At 35.7% G+C, this 26,052-nt stretch overlaps 1 pseudogene; it reads right to left on the reverse strand.

Moving 5' to 3' along the window:
• Positions 1-2,794, reverse strand: part of LOC131513098 (transmembrane protein 258-like) — a 264,845-nt pseudogene extending 262,051 nt beyond the window's left edge.
• Between the last annotated feature and the right edge of the window lie 23,258 nt (positions 2,795-26,052).

Raw genomic sequence — 26,052 nt, forward strand, 5'->3', positions numbered from 1 at the left:
TGGTGCCAAGCCAGTCCCTAAAGGAAAAGAGATAAGAATTTATGGAACAGAGTTCTGTGTTCAGGATGCTTACATTCTGTTGTTTAAAACAGGAAAAATAACACATAATAATAGATACTGTGATAATTACTCTAGCAGAGGCTTATACAATGTTCTATGGCATGCATATAACTAATATTGCTTTACGGTAGGTGAAGAAGAATTTATAAGTGTGAGTGAAAGGCAGCTTTAGAACAGAGAAGATGAACAGACCATTGCTCTGCAGAAAAGAGAGAGGGAAAAAAAAGGCATTCCAGGTAGAGAGCTTATCCTGAGCCAACCATGAAGGCATGAAAGTGAGAGCATGGCAAAAGTAAGCCAAAACAGACAATTCTGTGTGCAGAAATTGTTGAGTGGGTATGAGAGAGTGGCAAGGAAGAATACTAAAAGGTAGATTGGGCCCAGGTTATAAAGCAGATTGAACTTTCTCCTGTATGAATTGGGAAGATAGCTAAGTAAGAACATTAAATTTACTCTTCAGGATTCTAGAGGATTTGTGTGAGGCAAGAGCTGAGGAAGAACCCGAAAACTCCTTGTAATTAAAAAAAAAAAAATTAGTGTTTATTTATATATTTTGAGAGAGCGTGAGTGGAGAGGGCCTGAGAGAAAGGGAGAGAGAGAGTCCCAAGTGGGCTCTGCAGAGATGTCAGCACAGAGCCCTATGTGGGGCTCCATCCCACATACTGTGAGATCACAACCTGAGCCAGAATCAAAAGTCAGACACTTAACAGACTGAGTCACCCAGGTGCCCTAACACCTTGCAATTTTTGGAACATCCTGGGTAAAATCCTGCTGTGAATATCAGTAAGGAAACCCAAGGCCACATTGGAAGTTTCTTAGTTTTTGCACAGAGTTGGCTTCAAAGCAACTTAGAAAAACAAAACAGCCCCCAGAGTGAGGTGTGTCCCCTCCTGGGGCTTACAGAGGGTACAAAGGCAAGTACAGAGGGAGTTACAAGCCAATTATCATGATAGAGGCCAAAGTAAACTATTTGACTCCACTGAGCCTGAAGGCCCTGGAGGAAACTTAGTCACTTTACTTCTGCAAATGCTCCCACTGACTTTTCCTTAAGTATTGTTTGCCCTTTGCTTTTTTTCCCTTCCCATACACACACTAGCAAGCAGATTGGAAACTAAATTTTTTACTACTTCTTTGAAAAAAGGACTGCTAAGTTAAATGGTTAGGAGTCATGTTAGATAATCAAACAATTACTCTACATTTTATTCTGAATTAAAGACCCTTTTAAGTCAACTGCTCAATATTGTTGAATTATTTTTTAAAATCACGAATCAAGGTATGCTATTGTCCTCACTGAGCTCACCAAAATAAGAAAAGAGGGCAGCATTGCAGATGATCAATAAATCTCTATTGGTTTGATACTATTTCTATGATAGAACCCTTGTTTCCAGAATAAAGCTGTTTTTTCTAAAAGCTTCTGGAAAAAAATTAGAGGATCATAATAATGTCTATAATTTGTGTATCAAATTTCCTCTTAAAATTTTTTTTTCATTCACTCTATCTCATTTAATCCTCACAAAAACTCCATGAGATGGTATTATCAGATCTGTTAAGTAGATGAGAAAACTTTATTTTAGTGGTCTTCCAACTTGTACTTGGAAATCATTTTGTAATGGTTTAAGTTATTGTTTAAAAAATGCCTTTCCCTATCTTAATGTGTGACTGAGACTCATTACTAACTCAGATTGATTTACAGAGGTTTAAATGGCTTCCTTAACCACAAAACAGGTAGAGAGTAGCATTAGGACGGCAAATTCAGGGGCACCTGGGGGGCTCAGTCGTTTAAGCCTCTGACTTGATTTCAGCTCACGTCATGATCCCAGAGTCGTGACATGGTGCTGTGGAGGGCTCTGTGCTGGTTATGGACCTGGCTTAAGATACTCACCCTCTCCCTCTGCCCTTCTCCTGCTTGTGTGCCTGCATGAGCTCCCTCTCCCTCTCTCAAAGTAAAATAAAATGATGATAAGATAAGATAAGATAAGATAAGATAAGATAAGATAAGATAAGATAAGATAAGATAAAGGCTGAAAATTCCTGTCTTCTGACACTAACCCGTTGTTTCTCTCCAGTATCAGGTCTCAGAGAAAACCACCAAATTCAACAATAATTCAAGTCACTCCAATAATCAATAATCCATGATACTTAACACTGATACTTTAGCCATTTGTATTATATAGAGTACGTGATTATTTTATTTTATTTTATTTTATTTTATTTATTTTTTTTTTTTCAACGTTTTTTATTTATTTTTGGGACAGAGAGAGACAGAGCATGAACGGGGGAGGGGCAGAGAGAGAGGGAGACACAGAATCGGAAACAGGCTCCAGGCTCCGAGCCATCAGCCCAGAGCCTGACGCGGGGCTCGAACTCACGGACCGCGAGATCGTGACCTGGCTGAAGTCGGACGCTTAACCGACTGCGCCACCCAGGCGCCCCGAGTACGTGATTATTTTAAAGGTTAAAACTTTTTAAGTTCCATTAATTCAGATAGCTTCAATAAGATCATCTAGTATCTAGATGCTAGTCTGGACCCAGATTTACCTGAAAAGAAAGAAATACGTAACTGAAAAGAAAGTGTTTCTCAACCAAACTATTACAATACAGAAGGTAAATTAAGTAAGACTTACAAGTCTTATTGTCCAAATAGAGTTCCGTTTCCTCAGAGATTTAGATAATTTCTGACCTTCTACTGTTGTCAAGGCAATGTTGTCTAAGAAGCCTTTAGCAATTCTTTGGATCTGAATTCTCTAAGAATTCCTGTATTACAAAATAGAATTATAAATCACTTTGTATTCTGAATACAAAAAAGTTGGCTAATTTTTTTCTTAAAAATAACTTCCCAATCAAAATTTAAGTTCATGGAGAACAAGGAAAATAATTTGTTTTCACTAGAACTCTCCACATCCTGTACACTAGTACTAGGCATGAGACTAATATTTGCTACATGTTTGTTGAGTTCTTAGAAAACGCAAGTTCTCAACAAATGCAGGGCTGGGGAGGGAGGGTCAGTTGATCAGTGATGCAAGTTATAAATTATCCATTTAGTAAAAGAAACAGTCATGTAGAACTTGTACTGAAAAAGATCTAACTGCAGAAGTTATTTTATTTCATTGTAAAGTAATAAAATCACAGTTCCTTATCCTAATGTGTGATTCAGACTTATTACTAATTCAGATAGTCCTTGGATCTAATTAGTAGATTTTATTGTTTTTATTTTTTCCAACATATGTACAGCCAAATTCCAAAGATGTGTCTTTTTTTTTTTTTTTTTTACCATTCATTTAAACTATTCTTTGCACATCACTGAACTCAGCATCTTGTAATTCTTATAACTATTATGGAGCATGCAATTGGCTTCTTTTATGAAGAACTGAAAATAGAGAGTTACCCTGTTGAAATAAAGACTTGAGACTCGAAAGAGTGTTCTGTCATTGCTTTCCATTTCACTTGATATCTTTACATTCTGGTGATTAGGTTGTTTGAAAACTTCCAAATCAGCATAAAGAAATCAGAACACTCGGGGTTCTGTCAGAGACACTTATAACGTCTCTCTGATTTAAATTGTATACCCAGAGGGTAGAAATAGAGATTTCTCTATTTTGGATAAAATATAACTCAGGCACCAAATAATATATAATAAAAGTAATGACAGTACTTCCTCATCTCCTGTTAGTGTTTGAAACAGCATAAAGGAGACAGTGTCCTGGGAATTTTTTTAGTGTTCATTTGTGTTAAAACCTATGTACTCCTTCCTTTAGAACATTTTATGTATATTTTTGTTTAATTTGAAAAAGTGCTGTTATAGTATTTCTAAAATTAGAAATCACTTAGGAAATATGATCTTTAGGTGTATTGGTTTACTTATCTTCCAACATCTTTTTGCTTCCCCTTTATAAAAAGTGCCAGATAAAGCTAGAGGGGGGAAAAATGTGCATCTGTGTGCAGATCCTAAGAGTATTCCCCTGCCTGTTACTATTGCTGCATAAAAAAAAAAATTTTTTTTAAATGACTCCAAATTTCATAGTATAAAGTAACAATTATCTGCTCATGGATCTTGTAGGAATGGGGTAGGGCATCTCAGGGATGGCTTATCTCTGCTCCACATTCAGGGCTCTGAGAATTCAAGGCTAGATTATCAAGACAGCTGAAGTCTGAAATCATGTAGAGGTTTCTTGTCTCAACATGGCTGGTGCCTGAGTCGGGATGACTTACAGAGTGTTTCCATGAGGTCTCCCCCACATGGCTTCATTTCTTCATCACATGGCCACCTTACCATGGTGGTTGCCGTATCTCTTATCTACCAGAGATGCTCTTGGCTCATGGCTCCAAGAGATAGTGTTCCAGCAAACAAAGTGAAGACTGTTTAGTCTTTTATGACACAACCTCAGAAGTCACACAGCATCACTTCTGTATTTTATCAGTCACAGCAGATTCAAAGCCCATCCTGACTCAAGGGAAAGGGAGTAAGATTCTGTCTTTGATGCAGGAGTGGCAAGCCTACACTGTAAAACAGCATGTAAAAGAGCAGAAGATATGGGGCGCCTGGGTGGCTCGGTCGGTTAAGCGTCTGACTTCGGCTCAGGTCATGATCTCACGGTCTGTGAGTTCGAGCCCCGCGTTGGGCTCTGTGCTGATCGCTCAGAGCCTGGAGCTTGTTTCGGATTCTGTGTCTCCCTCTCTCTCTCTGTCCCTCCCCTGTTCATGCTCTGTTTCTCTCTGTCTCAAAAATAAATAAACGTTAAAAAAAAAAAAAAGAGCAGAAGATATGGTGGGGCCAAGTTTGGGAAATGAAATCTGCCACAAATGGGCTCAGTCTTTTATGTCTGTGTCCACTGGATATATGAGTGGAACTTGCTTGATGAAGGAGACTTGCTTGGCTGTGCTGCCTTTTTATCTCTCATATCAATTAGCACTTGCTACATTTTGCACTCAACAAATGTTTATTGAACCTGCATTTGAAGTAATCCCATCATCTTTCCAGTGAGGTCCCAGGAAAACCTTCATTTACTGTCACAAGAGATAATGATTATGAAAATGACAGTGAATATTAATTTTCCAATTATCTCAGTTGCAGGCATAAAATTGCACTAAATTCATGTATCAGCTCCCTAAAAGATAGTATTTCCTAGCTCAGACTCTGCTGCGAGGCATGCTTATTGTCCATTCCCTGGTACACTAACTACAAAAGTGTGTCCTCGGGCGAATTATTCACTGAGCTTCAGTTTCCTCATCAGTAAAATGAAGCAAACACTGCTGACTCAAAGGAACAGAAGTGAGCAAGCACATCTGTAGAGCCAGCTTGAAAAAGCCGGGTCAAAGATTAGAGAGCAGGAGGGTATGATAAATGCCCATCAGGGGTACAAATAAAGAGGTTGTCCTTTTATAACAGTTCAACCCAGAAGGGATGTCTTTTCTAATTTGCACAGATCATTATATGTACTAGTGGAAGACATTGTGGCAGCTTTAAAAACAAAACAAAATGAAACAAAACAAACAAAAGCAAGCAAGCACCAGTAAAAATATGATCGTTAAATGCATGAGTATTTACCCCTTTGCCTCCATTTTACCAGTCCAAATAACCAATGGGGCCTGTGTATAGTAGAAAAAAAAAAAAGTACCAAATTTGGGTTGTATTATACTGAGGCTTCCAAGCTATATTATCAAGAGTCACTATTCAATTATATTTATTACATATGCCATATTACATATGCTAGAATATGTTAATATTTACAAGTGCATCAAAGTGTTCTCTTAGGTGTGAAAAGATGATATCCATCTTGGAATTTGTTTATCAAAATCTTGAAATAAATGTAAGCAAAGGTCCAACTAGACTCTCAACAAACCCTCTATATCCCATCCCACTCTATGGAGGCAGCTGCTTTGATGATTCTGTTTGCACCAATATTAAAAACCAAACTTGATCAGAACTCAAAATGGGTCCATTAGAAAGCACCAGTGCAGCTTGAAATCATCATCTAATGGAACAAAAAGCATTTTGAATCTTAGGCTTATTACTGAACTGTCTCGGGTGTATCTTAAAAGAGCTAAGAGTTTGCTCAAAAGGAATTACAACTGGCTATTCTCCAAAGAAGAGTTCACATACAGACACACGCACATACAAACAGGAATCTGCTTTTGCTCCAAATAAGAAACTTACTGGTACCAGGACAAAAAACTCTTTCTCTGTCCCTAACTCTGCTTTACAGCTCCTTATCTACATCATAACACCCTAGACCCAAGGGAGATTTAAGCTATTCTTAACTAAAATATTCTAGCAAGAATGTAGAGTTTGATGGAGGGAAGAACACCTCCCTAATTTAGCCAATAAACTCCTTTGATATCCGGAAGAATCATGGCCTGCTTGCTTAGCCCAAGTGTTCTCCCTGGTTCCATAATTTCTTTATTTCCTCCCTCTCCAAAATTCTACCCCTGAAGCCCTTCCTAGCCTTTTCCATCTCCTGATGAGCCACCCTTTCCCACAGCACAGAGAACATCCATCCTCCAGTGCTGACGTGGGTCTTACAAATATGTTTCCACCTGAGGTGTTTTCCAGATGTCTGTAGTTCTCTATTTCTCTCACAGGAGAAGAGTGAGCTAGGGAACACGGGAGGAGATATATGATGGGTACTTTCACTCACACTAGGGCTAATTTTCTTATAAAAATATCTGAAATCAAACACAGCTTGTCACCGGGGGGATCAATTTCCTCCAAAGAGCATCTTTAGTCTCAAATTAAACTTGTCTTTTTTTTTTTAATTACTGATGATCTTGACCTTATTCCACATAAAATAAACCTCTAGCCTTGTTACGCTCCTCTCCTACCCTGAGTTTTATTGCACAGTGTTTCTAGATTTAATGGGGATATTTCTTTCTAAGCCATCCAGGCAAATGGTACTCAGAAAACCTCTCAGAACATGATATTCAGAACACCTCTCTCTGGTCCACCAAGTCTCTTACATACTAGAAAAGCAGGAGAAGGGTGTTATGGGAAGAATTTCAGGTCATCCTGCAGTACCTGAAGAAGGCCTCTAACTCTTTCAGGATCCATATTAGTACTGTAGAATTTGTATGAATTCAAGGCCACTTGTGCTTTTATAATTCCCAGGATGTTTTATGCCTTCCCTATTGGACTCCCTACTTGTGCTGAGTGTTGAAAGGCTCATTGTTTAGATGATCCAGCAACATCTCCTAAACTAATGGTGACTCTGGAAGTCCTTATGATAGAAGAGGCCCAACAAATAGAGGAAACTTGAGTATTTTTTTCCAAATGGTCCACCAATGGAAGGTTGGAGGAGAAGTTTCCTGAATTGATAGATGATCATATATAATCAAGTAATTATACATAATATATTAATATAATACATAATTTTATTACATATATAAGTATATTACATGAGTAATATAACCATTCAGTCTGGCTTCATTCTAAATGTAAGCTCCCTTACATATACTGGATATGTTTAAAGCTATAAGAAAAATAAGTGCAAAGTAATAAAAGTATTTTTTATGAACATTTAACTTCTCAGGATTCAACTCTATGGTCTACACAAAAGAGGGAGGAAGAATAAAAGTGTGAGAATGATTTAAAGTTGCATAGTTCAGAGGTTTTATCTGCTTTTCTCCCTCAAAGAGTGAGTACCTGATATTGGTGTGAGAAAGAAGATGGAAAGCAAGGGTTTACTCTGCTCAGTCCTGCCCCTGTTAGTGAGACCTCACTGTAAATGAAGAAATGTTCAAGGCTAACTTTGACCACATGTGATCTTCCCTTGTACCCAGAAGAATTCAACCCAAGAAAGTGATGGGCTCCTTCATGTAATTTCATTTCCTCCCTGTCCAGCACACTGAGGACTCCAGGTGGCTCTGCTGCCTGAAATGGTTCTGAGGAGCTGACCCCCATCCCTCCTTGAAAAGCCCATGCTACTCGTACTGGCTCACTCCCAAAAGCTTCGCCTTTGTGAAGTTTCCCAGTGTCTTTCCAATGTAAAATAAGTTTATGAAATATTTAAAAATGGGCACCAGGGTGGCTCAGTTAAGTGTCTGACTCTTGATTTTGGCTCATGTCATCATCTCATGGTTCATGAGATGGATCCCCTTGGGGGGCACTCTGCTGACAGTGCAGAGTCTGCTTGGGATTCTTCCTCTCCTTCTCTCTCTGCCCCTCCCCGGCACACACAGGTACACTGTCTCTCTCTCTCTCTCTCTCTCAAAATAAATAAGCTTTAAAAAAATGAATTGGATTTTCTGCCAAAAAAAGGGAAGAAAAATAAAAAGAATGAAAAAAATGTCAGATAATGGTTCTTTTTGAGTGTGAGGTTATGAGTGATCATTTTTATGTCACTACATTTTTCTACATTTCTCAGTCATAGTCACATATGTATTCATTTGCTTGATAATATAAAAAAGGAGTTAAACAAATTTAAGAATTATTACCTGGACAAATCTAAATGTTTGTTGGTATTTTATATATAATGTTTCCCTGACCTAGGTAAAGACCATCCAAAGGGTTACACAGGGAAATGGCGAGACCAGTTTTTTATTGCCAAATTATCTGAAAAGGATTAGGACAAGTTTGTCATGTATGTATTAGAGAAGAAATTTAGTAAAAAGGTAAGAGCTCTTCCTTATTTTTATACTTTCATGCTTAATTCTCTCTGAGCCAATAGAAAAATCAGAGTAGTTGATTCTTAACTATAAAATTTTCCTTGGTTTAAGCAATGGAGAATAGATTTAAATTAGTGTGTTGCATTGAGCTAAAATTGGCTTTATGCATCATAATCATTATTTTCAGATCATAACTTTGAAAACTATAAAATAGGAGTGGAAAAGAACAGTTATTGAGTACTATTGTGGGCCAAGTTATATGTTAGATATTTACACATATTATGTTCTTTGATTTTTACCCAAAACCCCAAGAGAATTATCCTTACTTTATAGCCAAATGAAGGGAAGCTTAGAAAGATTAACTTTACTAGGGTCATGTAACTAGTAAATAGAAGTGACAAGATTCAAAACAGATTGTTCTGATTCAAAGTCTTTCCTGGAAACCAAAATTAAAGCAAATAGTATATAAATAGTAATCTATTTTGAGATTAGAATCAAGATGAGATAGAAGCCACTTAATAAATTTTTGCCTGAGTAATATTTTAGAATATGTGCTTTTAGGCAAATACTCTTAATTACATGTGTATCCTTTAATTTTCAAGCTTAGCAGGAGCAATAATAATCAGAACAACTAACTTCTTTTTTTTCTTCTCTTTCTTTTTTTTTTTTTTTTTTTGAGTTTTTACCATGTTTCAGGACTGTTCTAGGCATTTTAAGCAAATTAACTCATGGGACACCTGGATGGCTCAGTAGGTTAAGCGTCCAACTTCGGCTCAGGTCATGATCTCACACTTTGTGAGTTAAAGCCCCAAGTCAGGCTCTGTGCTGACATTCAGAGACTGGAACCTGCTTCAGATCCTGTGTCTCCCTCTCTTTCTGCCCCACTGCTGCTCCTGCTCTGTCTCTCTATCTCTCAAAAATAAATAAACATTAAATATATATTTATATCTATATATCTATATATATCTATATCTATCTATATATATATAAATACATCATATGTATTCATATCTATATATATGAATTAATTCATTTTTATCTCCAGAGCAATATTATCAGATAAGTACTATTATTATTTACATTTAAGAAAAAATCATAAGATTGGTGAAGACTCAAGGCACTTTCATGTTAATGGATTAGAGACCTGGGACAGCTAGAAAACTAGCATGCAAAACAACTTGAACTTCCTGAGAAACTGCAAGGCATCTAGGCCTTCCTTATCCTAGTTTCAAGGATGAGGGAATACAGCCAACAGATCAAAAGCTCACTAAAATACCATACATATTTAAGAAAGAGGAACAAGCTTTAACATTTTTGTTGTTATATTTTATTGCTCATTAAATGTCTTTTTAGTGGTCAGCAGCATTTAACATTTTCAGTTATCTGAAAATAAACTCTTCAAAAGAAAACTAGCTTTCAAAGATGACCACTCTGTTAAATTTGGGAATATCTTGAGATAGGATTATATTGCTTTATCCTTGTTTTGGGGGATAATTGAAGGAGTGCTTGTGCTAGTGTACTTCTGTTATTTGGGCCTGTCAAGTAGGTTAACCTTTATAATAAACTTAGTTAAAATGTTTTAAGTAGGAAGGAAATAAAGTTGTGCTTCATAGCATATCTTAAAACATTTTTGGAGTTTCATAACTGTTATACTTCGACAGTTAGAAATATAGGTGTGCCCATTTCCTCATTATTTTTAAAAAGTGGTTTCTCAAATATCTTACAGATTAAATAGTTGTTTTCTTCTAGTCACAAAGAAATGGCTTGATATTTGGGTGTTTGGACATTATTTATTTGAGGAATTTAGAATCCCCAATGTATGATTTAATGGTAATATTTTAGGCATATTTCAAAAATAATTGATATTGAACCTGTAAATCTGCTCTTGGGGACAATTAAAATTAGTAGCAAATGGGTGAAGGTGCAAATAACCTTCATATTACATAAGAAGTATCTACATAAAACTTAAGTACACATCTGAAGATTTCAGTAAGTTCCATAAAAATAGATATGCACATATATTTTTCTGGTGCCTGAATATGATAATATTAGAACCAGAAGAAAATTAAATATTAATATATAATACATTACAAAGATAAATTATTTATAAAGTATCATATTGAGGGAACTGGGACATAAATTTCAGAAATAAATGGATTATTTTCACATATATACAAAAAGGTAATATTTATTTTTTGATATAAAAAAGCAGCCTTTATGATTCTTCAGATACCAGTGCTATTGTCCTTTTTAGGAAATATTTACACCATTGAATTCATATTTATATATGGTAGCTATTATTTGTTCCAAACTGATATTCTTTGTGAGGAATCATGTGTTCATTGTCTCACATGCACAGAATTTCATTTTTTTTTTTGTCCACTAGACCATCACTGGACTATCTAAGTATGCAAGTCAATTCCCAAAACAAATCATGACGTGACAAGTAGTGCCTGAGGGACAACATAAGATAGATCAAAGAACAGGGCAATTAGAGCTTATAATAACAATTAGAAGAGTGCAATGATTGTTAGAATTAGCAGGGTGACAACAGTCATGAAGACAATATTGGTTATTTGAATAATACAGGGAACATTTTCAAGATGCACCATTTTCAACTATTTATGGTAGTAAATACAAAAGATTCCTTCCTCTGATTCCTTGTTTAAGGAAGGAAGTACTCCTAGGCTGACAATGATTAATAAATAAATGTTTATCATGGCGTTTGACATTTGTGTTATTTTTCCTCCCAGTTCAACATGAAGTCATCTACTCAGCCAAGTAATACTGGTTGAAGCAAGTATGATAAATACAGTATATTTATTTGCTCTTTCGTAGTAATTTTTGTGCCTGACACATGCTATACTCAGATGGTGGATTTAGGAATCCTCTCAAAGACATTTTAGGCTTTCCAGGATACAGCTTCTTAACTGGGGCACTATAGCAAGCTGGTGTGCCAACTGTGTGATCAAGGTGTCCCACTATTATTATATCCTCAGCCTTTGGGGCAGCCAGATGGAGCTGGAGCTGAGTCATCTCAGAATTACTTACCATTTTCTACTGTGCCACAACTTGATAAAAGTAGGGTCTCTGACATTCAAGGCAGCCAATACTAAAGGGTGTTATTTTGCTAAGTCATGTCAGCCTCTCAAGTTGTCAATGAAGAAAAGGTCCCTTATACTTTTTTAAATTAAACTTTTGTTTTGAGATAAATGCATATTCATATGCAGTTATAAGAAATAATTTAGAGAGTCCATGTATCTTTCACCCCATTTCCCTCACTCAGTAATATCTTGTAAAACTACAGTGCAAGGGAATACCCAGAATATTGACATTGATACAATCAGTCAAAATACAAAACAATTCCATCACCACAAGGAAGCCTCCTGTTCCCCCTTGGTAACCACACCCACCCCATCCCCCACGTCCCTAACACCTAGAAACCCCACATCCCTAACACTAGAAACCAGTAATCTGTCCTCATTTTTTAAAATTACAGTTATCCTGGTGGTTGCAAAGTTGCAATGCATTGTAGTCTTGATATGCATATCCTTGATGACTAATAATGTCAAGCATCTTTTAATGTGCTTGCACAGGCTATTTTTGGAGAAATGACTATTCAATTCCTTTATTTTAAATCAGATTATTTATATTATTTAGCTGCAAGAGTTTTTTATACATTCTACATTCAAGTACCTTATCATATATACAACATTCTCTCTGATTCTATAGGTTGTCTTTTCACTTGATGGAATCCTTTGAAGTACAGAAATTTTTAATTTTGATGGTGTCCTATTTTTTATCTATTTTTTCTTTCATTGCTTATGATTTTGGTTTCATATCTAAGAAAATTTTGCCTATCTCAAGATGATGAAAGTATATTCCTACATTTTCTTCTAAGAGAGAGGTTGTTGTGCACACATGAGTTTTTTTTGTATGATGTAAAGATGGATCCAACATCATTCTTTTGCATGTGGATGTCCAGTTGTCCCAGCCCCATTTATTGAAATAATTATTCTTTCTTTTATTGAATTGTGTTCAGATCATTGCTGAAAATCAATTAACCATAAAATATTTTATTGATATAATGTATTACTCTTGTTGATTTCATAAGATGAACCAACTGTGCATTCCTTGAATAAGTCCTACTTGATCATAGTATACAATCCTTTTCATATGTTTCTGGATTCTGTTTGCTAGTATTTTTCTGGAGATTTTTGTGTCCCTATATTCATAAAAGATAACAGTTTGTCATTTTCTTATCTTGGATTTCCTTTGTCTGGTTTGGTAGTAGGGTAAACCTGGCATCATAGGATGAGTTAGAAAACGGTCTCTCCTTTTTTTATTTTTGGAAGAGTTTGTCAGAAATTGGTATCATTCTTATTTTTTAAATATATGGTAGAATTTACAAATAAAGTTATCTGATTCTGGGTTTTTCTTTGGGGGAGGTTTTAAATTGCCAATTCAATTTCTTTACTTGTAGGTCTACTCAGGTGTTCTATTTCTTTTTGAGTAAGTTTCAGTAATTCTATCTTTCTAGAAATTTGTCCATTTCAACTAAATTATCTAATTTGTTATCATATAGTTTTTTATAGTATTCCATTATAATCATTTTGTAACTGTAAAATTTAAAGTAAGGTTCCCACTCTCATTCATGGTTTTGGTAATTTGAGTCTCCTCTATTTTTTTTTCTCTCATCAGTTCAGCTAAAAGTTTGTCCATTTTGTTGATCTTTACAAAGAATCAACTTTTGCTTTTATTTTTTGTTTTTCCAGTCTCCATTTCATTACTTTTCTACTTCATTATTCCTTTGTTTCTACTCTATTAGATTTAGTTTTCTCTTTTCCCAGTGTCTTAAGGTAGAAAGTTAGATTGTTTTACATCTTTCTTCTTTTTTACTTAATGTTTATAACTCTCTATTTCTCTCCAAAAACTTCTTTCATTTCATCCCTTAAGTTTCAATACGTTCTGTCTTCCTTTTCATTTAAGTAAAAGTATTTTCTAATTTCCTTTCTATCCTACCCTTAACCCATTGGTTACTTAGGAGTATGTTGGTCAATTTTCACATATTTGTTAATTTCCAAAATATCCCTGTTATTAATTTCTAACTTCATTCAATTATGATCATAAAATATACTCAGTATGATTTCAATCATCGAAAATTTATTGAGGCTAATTTTGTGGCCTAGCATATCGTATTCTGGAGAATTTCCCATGTGCCCTTGAGAAGAATGTGTAGTCTGCTGTCTTTCAATATGTTAGGTCTAGTTGGTTTATAGTGTTGTCCAAGTCATATATTCCCAATCTTTTGCCTAGTCATGTTGTCCATTATTGAAAGTAAGGTGCTGAAGTCTCTCAACTCTTATTGTTGAATCATCTATGTCTCCCTTCAATTCAGCCAGTTTTGCTTCAAGTATTTTGGGGTTCTGTTGTGAGGTGCATATATGTTTCTAAATGCTACATGTTCCTGATGGATCAAACCTTTTGTCATGATGAAAGTTCCTTCTTTATCTCCAGTTATATTTCTATTTTAGTATATTTCACCTGATATTAATATAACCATGCTAGATTTTTTTAATGTTACTGTTTAAATAATATAACTTTTTTTCATTATTTTTACTTTCAACTTATTTCTGTCTTTAAATGTAAAGTGTGTCTCCAGACAACATATCATCTAGACAATGGTCTAACAACAACAACAATAACAACAAAACAAAAACATGATAGCATTTCAATAGACAAACCTAAAAAAGCAACCAGTTTTTACATAAAAACAGTAGACACTTTGGGTTCACACATTTCTTGACTAGTGAAAGTGATCTTTAAGGGCCATGGAAAGTGTTTTGTTTTGTTTTGCTGAGCCACAAATGTAGCCACCCACTTAGGGAGGCTAGTGTGTATAACTGAACTTCCTAACAGAGCTTAACAGGCTTCTAGATTTCAGGATTTCAAAGACTAGTTGTTTTTTTTTTTTTTTTTCAATTGGAAGGATAGATGGGCTAAGGGTAACTCTTATTTTGCCAAATAATCACCTTAAAAAAAAAATAACTGCTACCTACCACCTCCATAATTTTCAAACTGGCCATAAACTGTCTGAATTTGGAAGGGCATAATCTCTTTAAAAAAAAGACAATCTTTTCTTCCTTTGTTTTTTTTTTTTTTTTTTTGACTCTTGGCTGGCAAAATCTTTATTTTAGCTTCACAATGATTCCCAGAGCTGTTGTGTGATCATTAACCTGCCATCTAATTGAATCACTTGGCCCCAGCTATTTGTATTGTAATACGCTGTTCTCTACAAATTACCATAACACTGGAATTCTTGAGAAGTGTCATACCTGAGTTCTTTTGAGGGACAGGGCCATTGAGTAAGATAAATCTTTTAGGAATGTTGAAAAAACTTTAAAAAAAAATCTGATATACAGGAAGTAAGTGGAAGTATCTATTTATGGAACTGTTTTAAGCATCACTAACAGATGTGAAGCATCTTCTATATATAATAAGGGTGTCCTACCAGGTATTAAAATTTTCCTATTTAATAATTTGAATTTTTAGAGATGATTGTCGTTCATTCTTGGTGATTACATATGTGGTCATAAATATATATAATTAGTATTTATATATAATGAAGACATTAAAGTAAAGTGACCAAATGGGAAGAATGTTATTAATAGCAGATCATTTGACATTCTCTAAATCTTGATTCTGTATATCTGTTACATAGGAAAGACTGTTTTCCAGTCTTTTATCATAGGTCCCTACTTAGGTGCATTTCACATGCAATGGTGTTGGGTTTTTTTTCCTAAATATTCATCCATTTATTAAGTGTGGTCTCCTGAGTCCAAAAGTGAATTTATGTCCTTCACACCAGTATCCAAGAAACGAAGCTAATTAATGTCAAACATATTATATGTAAAAGACTTCATTTTTGAAAATTTTAGTTACAATTTCCAGAAAGAGAACAAAGTTCAAACACTGAGTGAGAAAATAAATTGCTATTTATACTGAAAATTGTCAAATAAATAAATTGTCAAATAGATCAAATAAAAGATTACTTCCTCACACACATTAGTCTTATTTATGAATGAAACCAGAAAGAACATCCTGATCGGCTTTGAAGAATGAGATATATCATGTTAGTCATATTTTTCATACACGTTTTTCAATGGGAAAAAATTTTTAAATCCTAAGCAATTGCCAATAGTAAGAATAGCTATGTATTTCAATCAATAGGCCTAAGATTTTACAAAATTGTTTGAGACTATGTTTTCCAAAAATCTACCTGGAATATAGAACTACAAAAGTAACAACACAGAGAGATTGCAAATACATATTTTTAGAACGGATGGCAATATAAATGAGAAACTTTATCATTTATTTTGAAATGACAGTATGTTTTTAAACATAGGCATATTCACATAAAATACAGGAGGCCAAATGAACCATCTGCCTTTCTGGCAGGATTTAACCATAGTTGCATTATTATAGTCAATATAATATTCAGGTTCAAGCGATGGATGCTTTTCAGCTTATCCTCTACCCAACCCTGTGCTATAATCATTTCTATTTCACAGATAAGAAACCTGTGTTACCAAATAGTTAAGAAATATTTTAAATTCCCACAGATTTTTCTGGAAAAAAATCCCACTTGTCCTTTCTTATTTATTCTGTTTATTTGTATTCTACTCAAGAATTCTATAGGGATTCGTAATTAAAGTCACATTTATGTGACACAGCTGAGATTCAAACCTGACTTCAAATCCAGGTACTTTTCACCATACCTCTTTCAAATTTGGTTTCACATTTATGGAATAAACCTTCTCAGAAAAAACACCTAATTTTGCAGGAGTCAAGTGGAGAAACAGCATGGAAGTTTTTTGTGTGTCTCACATCCATGAAACACAGCCAGACCAACACTAAACCATCCTGAACACCTAGAAAAAGGATTGGAGGATTAACACAACAATCTGCACAATCTGAACCACAGAATTCAGCAGGGACACGGCACGGAGAGGTGAACTTGGGGAGAAGGAAGCCGCGGGAAGGGAGGTGCTTTTGCAGGCAGGGAGGATGGAGACAGGGGACGGGGGGGAGAATACAAGAAAAGCACCCCTCCCCAAAAGCAGCTGGAAAGTGCAAAATTGGAAACAGCCACAGGGACTAAACTAAAAATGGAGAAAGGAGAAAGGAGAGTGTTCAAATTCCATTAAGACTGTAAACAAGGGGAGCGCAAAGGCTGCAACTCCACAGCTTGATATCTGGCAGTGCTCTGGTGGGAAGGGTGAATCCCTGGGAACAGAGTGGGGTCTGAGAGGTTCTCAGGCCACATGGGGAAAAGTGGTTCCACTGCCGGAAGGACATTTGGTAGAGACTGTTGAAGCCACCTGGTCCCAGCAGACCCCAGAAACTGGCCACATTTGCTGGTGCTGGAACAAGGGTGAAGCCTGGTGCCAGATGTGTGTTGTGATTTTCCATAATCCCTGAAACGCTACTGCTACACTATCCTGCGAACTTTTTGTGGTGCAGGCTGGCAACTGGCCGCAGTCTCGGGGCACCCAGGGTCCAGCAAGCGTTCCTGGGTGCAGCCGACATTCGGCCATTGCTCATTCAACCATTGCTCGGTGAGACCCTCCCGCAGAGGGGTAGAAAGGGTCAAAGCCACAGTCCTTCAGAAGTAAGGGGCCAGGGAAAATAGCCACATCTGAGACAAAACTCGGGAGAGAGGTACTGCTTGGGGCCTGGTCACAGACAGTGAAAAAGCGAGGAGTGGACAAAAGCTGAAGACACAGGACAGGTGCATGATTGCTGATGGGGGGGAAGAGAGTTCCGATACTAGAGACTGGGCAGCTGGGTGACGCCACTTTCACTGCTCCCGCGCATGCACATATGCACACGCACCTACGAGCGCCACAACACTCACCCCAGTAGGCTAGCAGCACCATCTTGTGGAGAACCGAGCTGTTACACTGAGCCCCACCCAACGGGGCCAACCTCACTCTTCAAGAACACAAGTCTCACCACCTGCTTAGTTTATGGACTATAAAGCGCTTCGTAGTCTGACTTCTAGGGGAAAACGAAGTAATTTCAGTCCTATTTCAATCTGTTAGCAGGTCTATCTATTCAATTTTCTTTCTTTTTCTTTTCTCTGTTTCAATTCTTTTCTTTTTCTTGAATACAGAAAGAGAAAAAATTCATTTTTATTTTCAATTTTTATTAAAAATATTTTTATTTAATTTTTTTACCATATTTTTTACTGTTGTGTTAATTTTTCCAAATTTTATTTTACTCCCATCATCTTATTTTAGTCTACTTCAGTGTATTCCTTTTTCAAATTTCAAACAATTTCTTTTTTTTCTTTCTTTTTCTTTTTTCTTTTTCATTTCTTTTCTTTTTCTTGAATGAAGAAAGAGAAAAACTTCATTTTTATTTTCAATTTTTATTCAAAATATTTTTATTTTGTTTACTATATTTTTGGCTTCTATGTAAATTTTTTCTAATTCTATTTTACTTCCATCATTTTATTTTAGTCTACTACAGTGTATTCACTTTTTCAAATTTTCAAACCATTTCCTTCTTTTTTTCCCTTTTCTCTTTTCTGTTTCTTTTCTTTTTCTTGAATACAGAAAGAAAAAATTCATTTTTATTTTTAATTTTTATTAAAAATAATTTTTCTTTAATTTTTTTCTACTATATTCTTTACTTTTGTGTAATTTTTTTTCAAATTCTATTTTACTCCCATCATCTCATTTTAGTCTCCTTCAGTGTATTCATTTTTTCAAAATCTCAAACGATTTCCTGCCCCCACCTTTTTTTCTCTAATCTGTCAAACCACTTTCAACACCCAAACCAAAACACACCTAGGATCTAGCATCACTTATTCGATTTTGTGTGTGTGTGTGTATTTTAATTTTAATATTTTTTTAATTTTAATTTTTTTAATTTTAATTTTTCTACCTCATTAATTCCTTTTCTCCCTTCAAAATGACAAAACGAAGGAATTCACCCAAAGAAAGGGCATGAAGAAATGACAGCAGGGATTTAACCAACACAGATACAAGCAAGATGTCTGAACCAGAATTTAAAATTACAATAATAAGAATACTAGCTGGAGTCAAAAATAGATTAGAATCCCTTTCTGCAGAGATAAAAGAAGTAAAAAAAAATAGAATGAAATTAAAAATGCTATAACTGAGCTGCAATCACTGATGGATGCTGCGGCAGCAAGAATGGATGAGGCAGAACAGAGAATTAGTGATATAGAGGACAAACTTAGAGAATAATGAAGCAGAAAAAAAGAGGGAGATTAAGGCAAAAGAGCCCTATTTAAGAATTAGAGAAATCAGTGACTCATTAAAAAGGAACAACATCAGAATCATAGGGGTCCCAGAAGATGAAGAGAGAGAAACAGGGGTAGAAGGGTTATGTGAGCAAATCATAGCAGAAAACCTTCCTAACTTGGGGAAAGACACGGACGTCAAAATCCAGGAAGCACACACGACCCCCATTAGATTCAACAAAAACAGACCATCAACAAGGCATATCATAGTCAAATTCACAAAATACTCAGGCAAGGAGAGCATCATGAAAGCAGCAAGGGAAAAAAAGTCCCTAGCCTACAAGGGAAGACAGGTCAGGTTTCAGCAGACCTATCCACAGAAACTTGGCAGATCAGAAGGGAATGGCAGGATACATTCAATGTGCTGAATCAGAAAAATATGCAGCCAAGAATTCTTTATCCTGCAAGGCTGTCATTCAAAATAGAAGGAGAGATAAAAAGTTTCCCATACAACAAAAATTAAAGGAGTTTGTGACCACTAAACCAGCTCTGCAAGAAATTTTAAGGGGGACTCTCTGAGGGGAGAAAAGATGAAAAAAGAAAAAAATATATATATATATATACACCAAAAGCAGCAAAGATTAGAAAGGACCAGAGAACACCACCAGAAACTCCAACTCTACAAGCATCATAATGGCAATAAACTCGTATCTTTCAGTACTCACTCTAAATGTCAATGGACAATCAAAAGACATAGGGTAACAGAATGGATAAGAAAACAAGATCCATCTATATGCTGTTTACAAGAGACCCACTTTAGACCTAAAGACACCTACAGATTGAAAATAAGGGTATGGAGAACCATCTATCATGCTAATGGTCAACAAAAGAAACCTGGAGTAGCCATACTTATATCAGACAATCTAGACTTTAAAATAAAGACTTTATCAAGAGATACAGAAGGGCATTATATCATAATCAAGGGGTCTATCCACCAAGAAGACCTAACAGTTGTAAACATTTATGCGCCAAATGTGAGAGCACCCAAATATATAAATCAATTAATCACAAACATAAACTCATCAATTAGTAATGCCATAGTAGTAAGGAGACTTCAACACCCCACTCACAGCAATGGACAGATCATCTAATCAAAAAATCAACAAGGAAACAATAGTTTTGAATGACACACTGGACCAGATGGACTTAACAGATATATTCAGAACATTTCATCCTAAAGCAACAGAATATACATTCTTCTCCAGTACACATGGAACGTTCTCCAGAATAGGCCATATACTGGGACACAAATCAGCCCTAAGTAAGTACAAAAAGATAGAGATAATAGTGTGCATATTTTCAGACCACAACCCTATGAAACTCAAAATCAACCACAAGAAAAAATTTGGAAACGTAACAAATACTTGGAGACTGAAGAACATCCTACTAAAGAATGAATGGGCTAACCAAGAAGTTAAAGAGTAAATTAAAAAGTATATGGAAGTCAATAAAAATGATAACACCACAACCCAAAACCTCTGGGACACAGCAAAGGCAGTCATAAGAGGAAAGTATATAGCAATCCAGGCCTTCCTAAGAAATAAGAAAGATCTCAGATACACAACCAAACCTTACGCCTTAAGGAGCTGGAAAAAGAACAGCAAATAAAACCCAAAAACAGAAGAAAGCAGGAAATAATAAAGATTAGAGCAGAAATTAATGCTATTGAAACCAAAAAAAAAAACCAAACAAACAAACAAACAAACAAAAAAAAAACCAGTAGAACCAATGAAACCGGAAACTGGTTCTTTGAAAGAATTAACAAAATTGATAAACCACTAGCCAGTTTGATCCAAAAGAAAAAGGAAAAGACCAAAATAAATGAAATCAAGAATGAAAGAGGAGAGATCACAACCAACACAGTAGATTAAAACAATAATTAGAGAATATTATGAGCAACTATACACCAATAAAATGGGCAATCTGGAAGAAATGGACAAATTCCTGGAAACATATACACTACCAAAACTGAAACAGGAAGAAATACAAAATTTGAATAGACCCATAATCAGTAAGGAAATCGAATTAGTAACCAAAAATCACGCAAAAAACACGAGTCCAGGGCCAGATGGCTTTCCAGGGGAATTCTACCAAACATTTAAGGAAGAGTTAACACCTATTCTCTTAAAGGTGTTCCAAAATAGAAATGGAAGAAAAACTTCCAAACTCTTTCTATGAAGCCAGCATTACCTTGATTCCAAAACCAGACAGAGACCCCACTAAAAAGGAGAAGTATAGACCAATTTGATGAACATAGATGCAAAAATCCTCAACAAGATATTAGCCAACCGGATCCAACAATACATTAAAAAAATTATTCACCACGACCAAGTGGGATTTATACCTGGGATGCAGGTTGGTAAAATATCTGCAAAACCATTAACGTGATTCATCACATCAATAAAAGAAAGGACAAGAACCTCAATAGATGCAGAGAAAGCATTTGACAAAATACAGCTTCCTTTCTTGATAAAAACCCTCAAGAAAGTAGGGATAGAAGGAGCATGTCTCAAGATCTTAAAAGCCATATATGAATGACCCACCGCTAATATCATCCTTAATGGGGACAAAACTGAGAGCTTTCCCCCTAAGGTTATGAACAAGACAGGGATGTCCACATGCCCCACTGTTATTCAACATAGGATTGGAAGTCTTAGCCTCTGCAATCAGACAACACAAAAAATAAAAGGCATCCAAATAGGCCAGGAGGAGGTCAAACTTTCACTCTTCGCAGGTGACATGATACTCTATATGGAAAACCCAAAAGATTCCACCAAAAACCTGCTAGAACTGATCCATAAATTCAGCAAAGTTGCAGGATATAAAATCAACGCACAGAAATCAGTTGCATTCCTATATACCAACAATGAAGTGACAGAAAGAGAAATCAAGGAATCGATCCCATTTACAGTTGCACACAAACACACACACACAAAAAACATAAAATACCTAGGAATAAATCTAACCAAATAGGTGAAAACCCTATACACTGAAAACTACAGAAAGCTTATGAAGAAGACACACAAGAAAAAAAAATGGAAAAAGATTCCATGCTCCTGGATAGGAAGAGCAAATAGTGTTAAAATGTCGATACTACCCAAAGCAATCTACATATTCAATGCAATCCCTATCAAAATAACACCAGCATTCTTCACAGGGCTAGAACAAATAATCCTAAAATTTGTATGGAACCACAAAAGACCTTGAATAGCCAAAGCAATCTTTAAAAAGAAAACCAAAGCAGGAGGCATCACAATCCCAGACTTCAAGCTATACTACAAAGTTGTAATCATCAAGACAGTATGGTACCGGCACAAGAACAGACACTCAGATCAATGGAACAGAATAAAGAACCCAGAAATGGACCTACAAACCTATGGCCAACTAACCTTTGACAAAGCAGGGAAGAATATCCAATGGAATAAAGACAGTCTCTTCAGCAAGTGGTGCTGGGAAAACTGGACAGCGACATGCAGAAGAATGAACCAGGACCATTTTCTTACACCATACACAAAAATAAACTCAAAATGGATGAAAGACCTAAATGTAAGACAGGATGCCATCAAAATCCTCAAGGAGAAAGCAGGAAAAAACCTCTTTGATCTTGGCCATACGAACTTCTTACTCAACACATCTCCAGAACCAAGGGAAACAAAAACAAAAATGAACTACTGGGACCTCATCAAAATAAAAAGCTTCTGCACAGCAAAGGAAACAATCAGCAAAACTAAAAGGCAACTGACAGAATGGGAGAAGATATTTGCAAATGACATATCAGATAAAGGGTTAGTATCCAAAATCTACAAAGAACTTATCAAACTCAACACCCAAAAAACAAATAATCCAGTGAAGAAATGGACAAAAGACAGGAATAGACACTTCTCCAAAGAAGACATCCAGATGGCCAACAACCGACAAATGAAAAAATGCTCAACATCACTAATCATCAGGGAAACACAAATCAAAACCACAATGAGATACCACCTCACACCTGTCAGAATGGCTAACATTAACAACTCAGGCAACAACAGATGTTGGTGAGGATGCAGAGAAAGAGGATCTCTTTTGCATGGTTGGTGGCAATGCAAGCTGGTGCAGCCACTCTGGAAAGCAGTATGAAGGTTCCTCAAAAAAACTAAAAATAGAACTACCCTATGACCCAGCAATTGCACTACTAGGCATTTATCCATGGGATACAGGTGTGCTGTTTCAAAGGGACACATGCACCCCCATGTTTAGAGCAGCCCTATCAACAATAGCCAAAGTATGGAAAGAGCCTAAATGTCCATTGATGGGTGAGTGGATAAAGAAAATGTGGTATATATATACAATGGAGTATTACTCAGCAATCAAAAAGAATGAAATCTTGCCATTTGCAACTACATGGATAGAACTGGAGGGTATTATGCTAAGTGAAATTAGTCAGCCACAGAAAGACAAAAATCATAGGATGTCACTCATATAAGGACTTTAAGAGACAAAACAGATGAACATAAGGGAAGGGAAACAAAAATAATAAAACAGGGAGGGGGACAAAACAGGAGAGACTCATAAATATGGAGAACAAACTGAGGGTTACTGGAGGGGCTGTGGGAGGGGGGATGGGCTAAATGGGTAAGGGGCCCTAAGGAATCTACTCCTGATATCATTATTGCACTATCTGCTAACTAATTTGGATGTAAACTTAAAAAAATTAAAATTAAAATTAAAAAAAGAACACCTAATTTTCTAAGTTTAACTACCAACTACTTCAAATCAACACACTTTAACTCCAACCAATGTAAGTTAAAATTCCACATTTGGCAGAAAAAAAAATCAGTGTTCGAAGTAAAAAATCTGTTCCAACCCTTTGCCCAATAATTATTAGGTAAAAAAATTAAGAGAAATCACTTAACTTTTATAAAGTTTCCAAAGTGTAGTTAATAAAATAATAATAAAAACAATATACCTAATGTTTCTACTTCACTGTATTTTTAGAGGAACAAAAAGCATATATTACATTTCTGTGCAAGTTATAAAAAATCATAATGCACCGGGGCGCCTAGGTAGCTCAGTCGGTTAAGCGTCAGACTTTGGCTCAGGTCATGATCTTGCGGTTCATGAGTTTGAGCTTTGAGTCAATTCCAAGTCGGGCTCTGCACTTACAGCATGGAACCGGCTTCAGATCCTCTGTCTCTCTCTCTCTCTCTCTCTCTCTCTCTCTCTCTCTCTCTGTCCTTTCCTGCTAGCTCTCTCTCTCTCTTTCTCTCAAAAATAAACATTTAAAAATTATAGTGCACCAAATTAAGTTATTTTCATAATTGATTCCAAGAAGTTCTCACTCTCTGAACATGACAAGAAAACATTTAAAATTTTAGTGGCATTAATCTAGTTCAAATACATTCTATAATCTGAAATGGTATATTATAGAATTTATTTCATATTAAAATGAATAATTTAAATGTAATTGATATGTGTTCATCATAGAATACAACTAAAGGGCTGTATTTATATAACATACAGAGAGAGTATTTAAGGAGTCAGCAACTATTTATTGAGTATCTATTATGTATTATGCACTGGTTTGATGATGGTGTGAGATTACACAGGTAACATTCTGATTTCACAAAAATAAATAAAATTCAGCCTCTAACATTGATAAGATAGTAATCAGACAAAGAAATGGTTAACTCTAACACAATGTGAATAGTTCTAGAATCAATGTATGAAATGGAAAGTTTGTTGACATAACCCAATTCTGAATCTATTTTCATTTCATATTCTTATCCTATGAAATTCTTCTTATTCTTCAGAGGTCATTATCTCTGTAATTACTAGTTATTGAGTCCTAAATAAATCCACTGTATGCAAATAAATTCAGAATTCATTGAAATAAATATCTCCAAACAGAGGCTAATGTTATTTGGTATGATCAACAATTGACAAGAAAAGCAAATTTCCGGGCAGCAAGGTGATTTCGAATGGTTCAGGGTGATCAGACTTCTGCTCTATTTCTTTTGGCTTTTCACACATTGTAAATTCTATAGGCCACACCTGCATCTAAGAGTCAACAACTCTGAGGCATTTGTGTATCCGGGGGCTGCAAAATGACCTGAAAACTAGATGGACATTATCAATAGAACTAGATTTTTCCTGTGGTTAATAAAATTAAAAATTAAAAAATTAAAAAATTAAAAATTAAAAAAAAATTAAAAAGCAACATACGGTAACCACCACCTTAAGGGCACACAACAAAAGCTAGGACATTCTCCATTGCACACATTCATTCAAACCTGGAATATTTCCAGAGCAGATTTGGAACAGTCTTCCATCATATACAAAGGTCAGAAAAATAAAGACTTAAAGTTGGAATGTTTTTATTCAATTTAGGTGCCATCTGACCACAAACGCTCTGTCTGCATGAGAAAATTGAAGAAATAAATCAGGATTCTTTCTCTTAGTGGTTGTTTTCATTGACCAGCGCTTGGCAATATGACTCAAGGCCTGGATTGAATTTCACTTTGGGAAAGCGTCATTTATCATGATTCCAAAGGCAGGTACAGCTGCCATTTGGTTTCGGCCCAAAAAAGAAGTTGCTAATCCAGTGTGATTTGTCTTATTCTGATGTGTGAAGGGTGAAAATCACAATAGTGTACTCTTCTAGAGAAGGTGCTTCTATATCAACATTTTTTAATTTAGTAGTAAGGTATTTGGTGAATATTAGGCCAGATATAGCTGGTAGTAATAATGGGGTGTTTCTAACATACACTAATTACTTCAGTACCAATATTTGTTATGCATCATCCTGGTCACCATACACCAAATCTATTATGGTGATAAAGGGGAAAATATCAGCTAAACCATTAGAGTAAAAAATTTATTGTTTTTATTCTGCTTTTAAAGTTAATCTATTGAAGGCACTCATGCACTAGCATAGACTGAATCCCTACTCTATGTAAGGCATTGTAGTAGGTGCTTAAAGTATTAAAGGGAATAAGGCAAAATGCTAGTCTTCATAGTCAGCTCTGTACAGAATCCTAAGAAGACAAATATGAACAGTTAATACACACTGCGAGCAATAA

Source organism: Neofelis nebulosa, chromosome 5 (genome assembly GCF_028018385.1).
Source record: "Neofelis nebulosa isolate mNeoNeb1 chromosome 5, mNeoNeb1.pri, whole genome shotgun sequence".
NCBI classification, from domain to species: domain Eukaryota; kingdom Metazoa; phylum Chordata; class Mammalia; order Carnivora; family Felidae; genus Neofelis; species Neofelis nebulosa.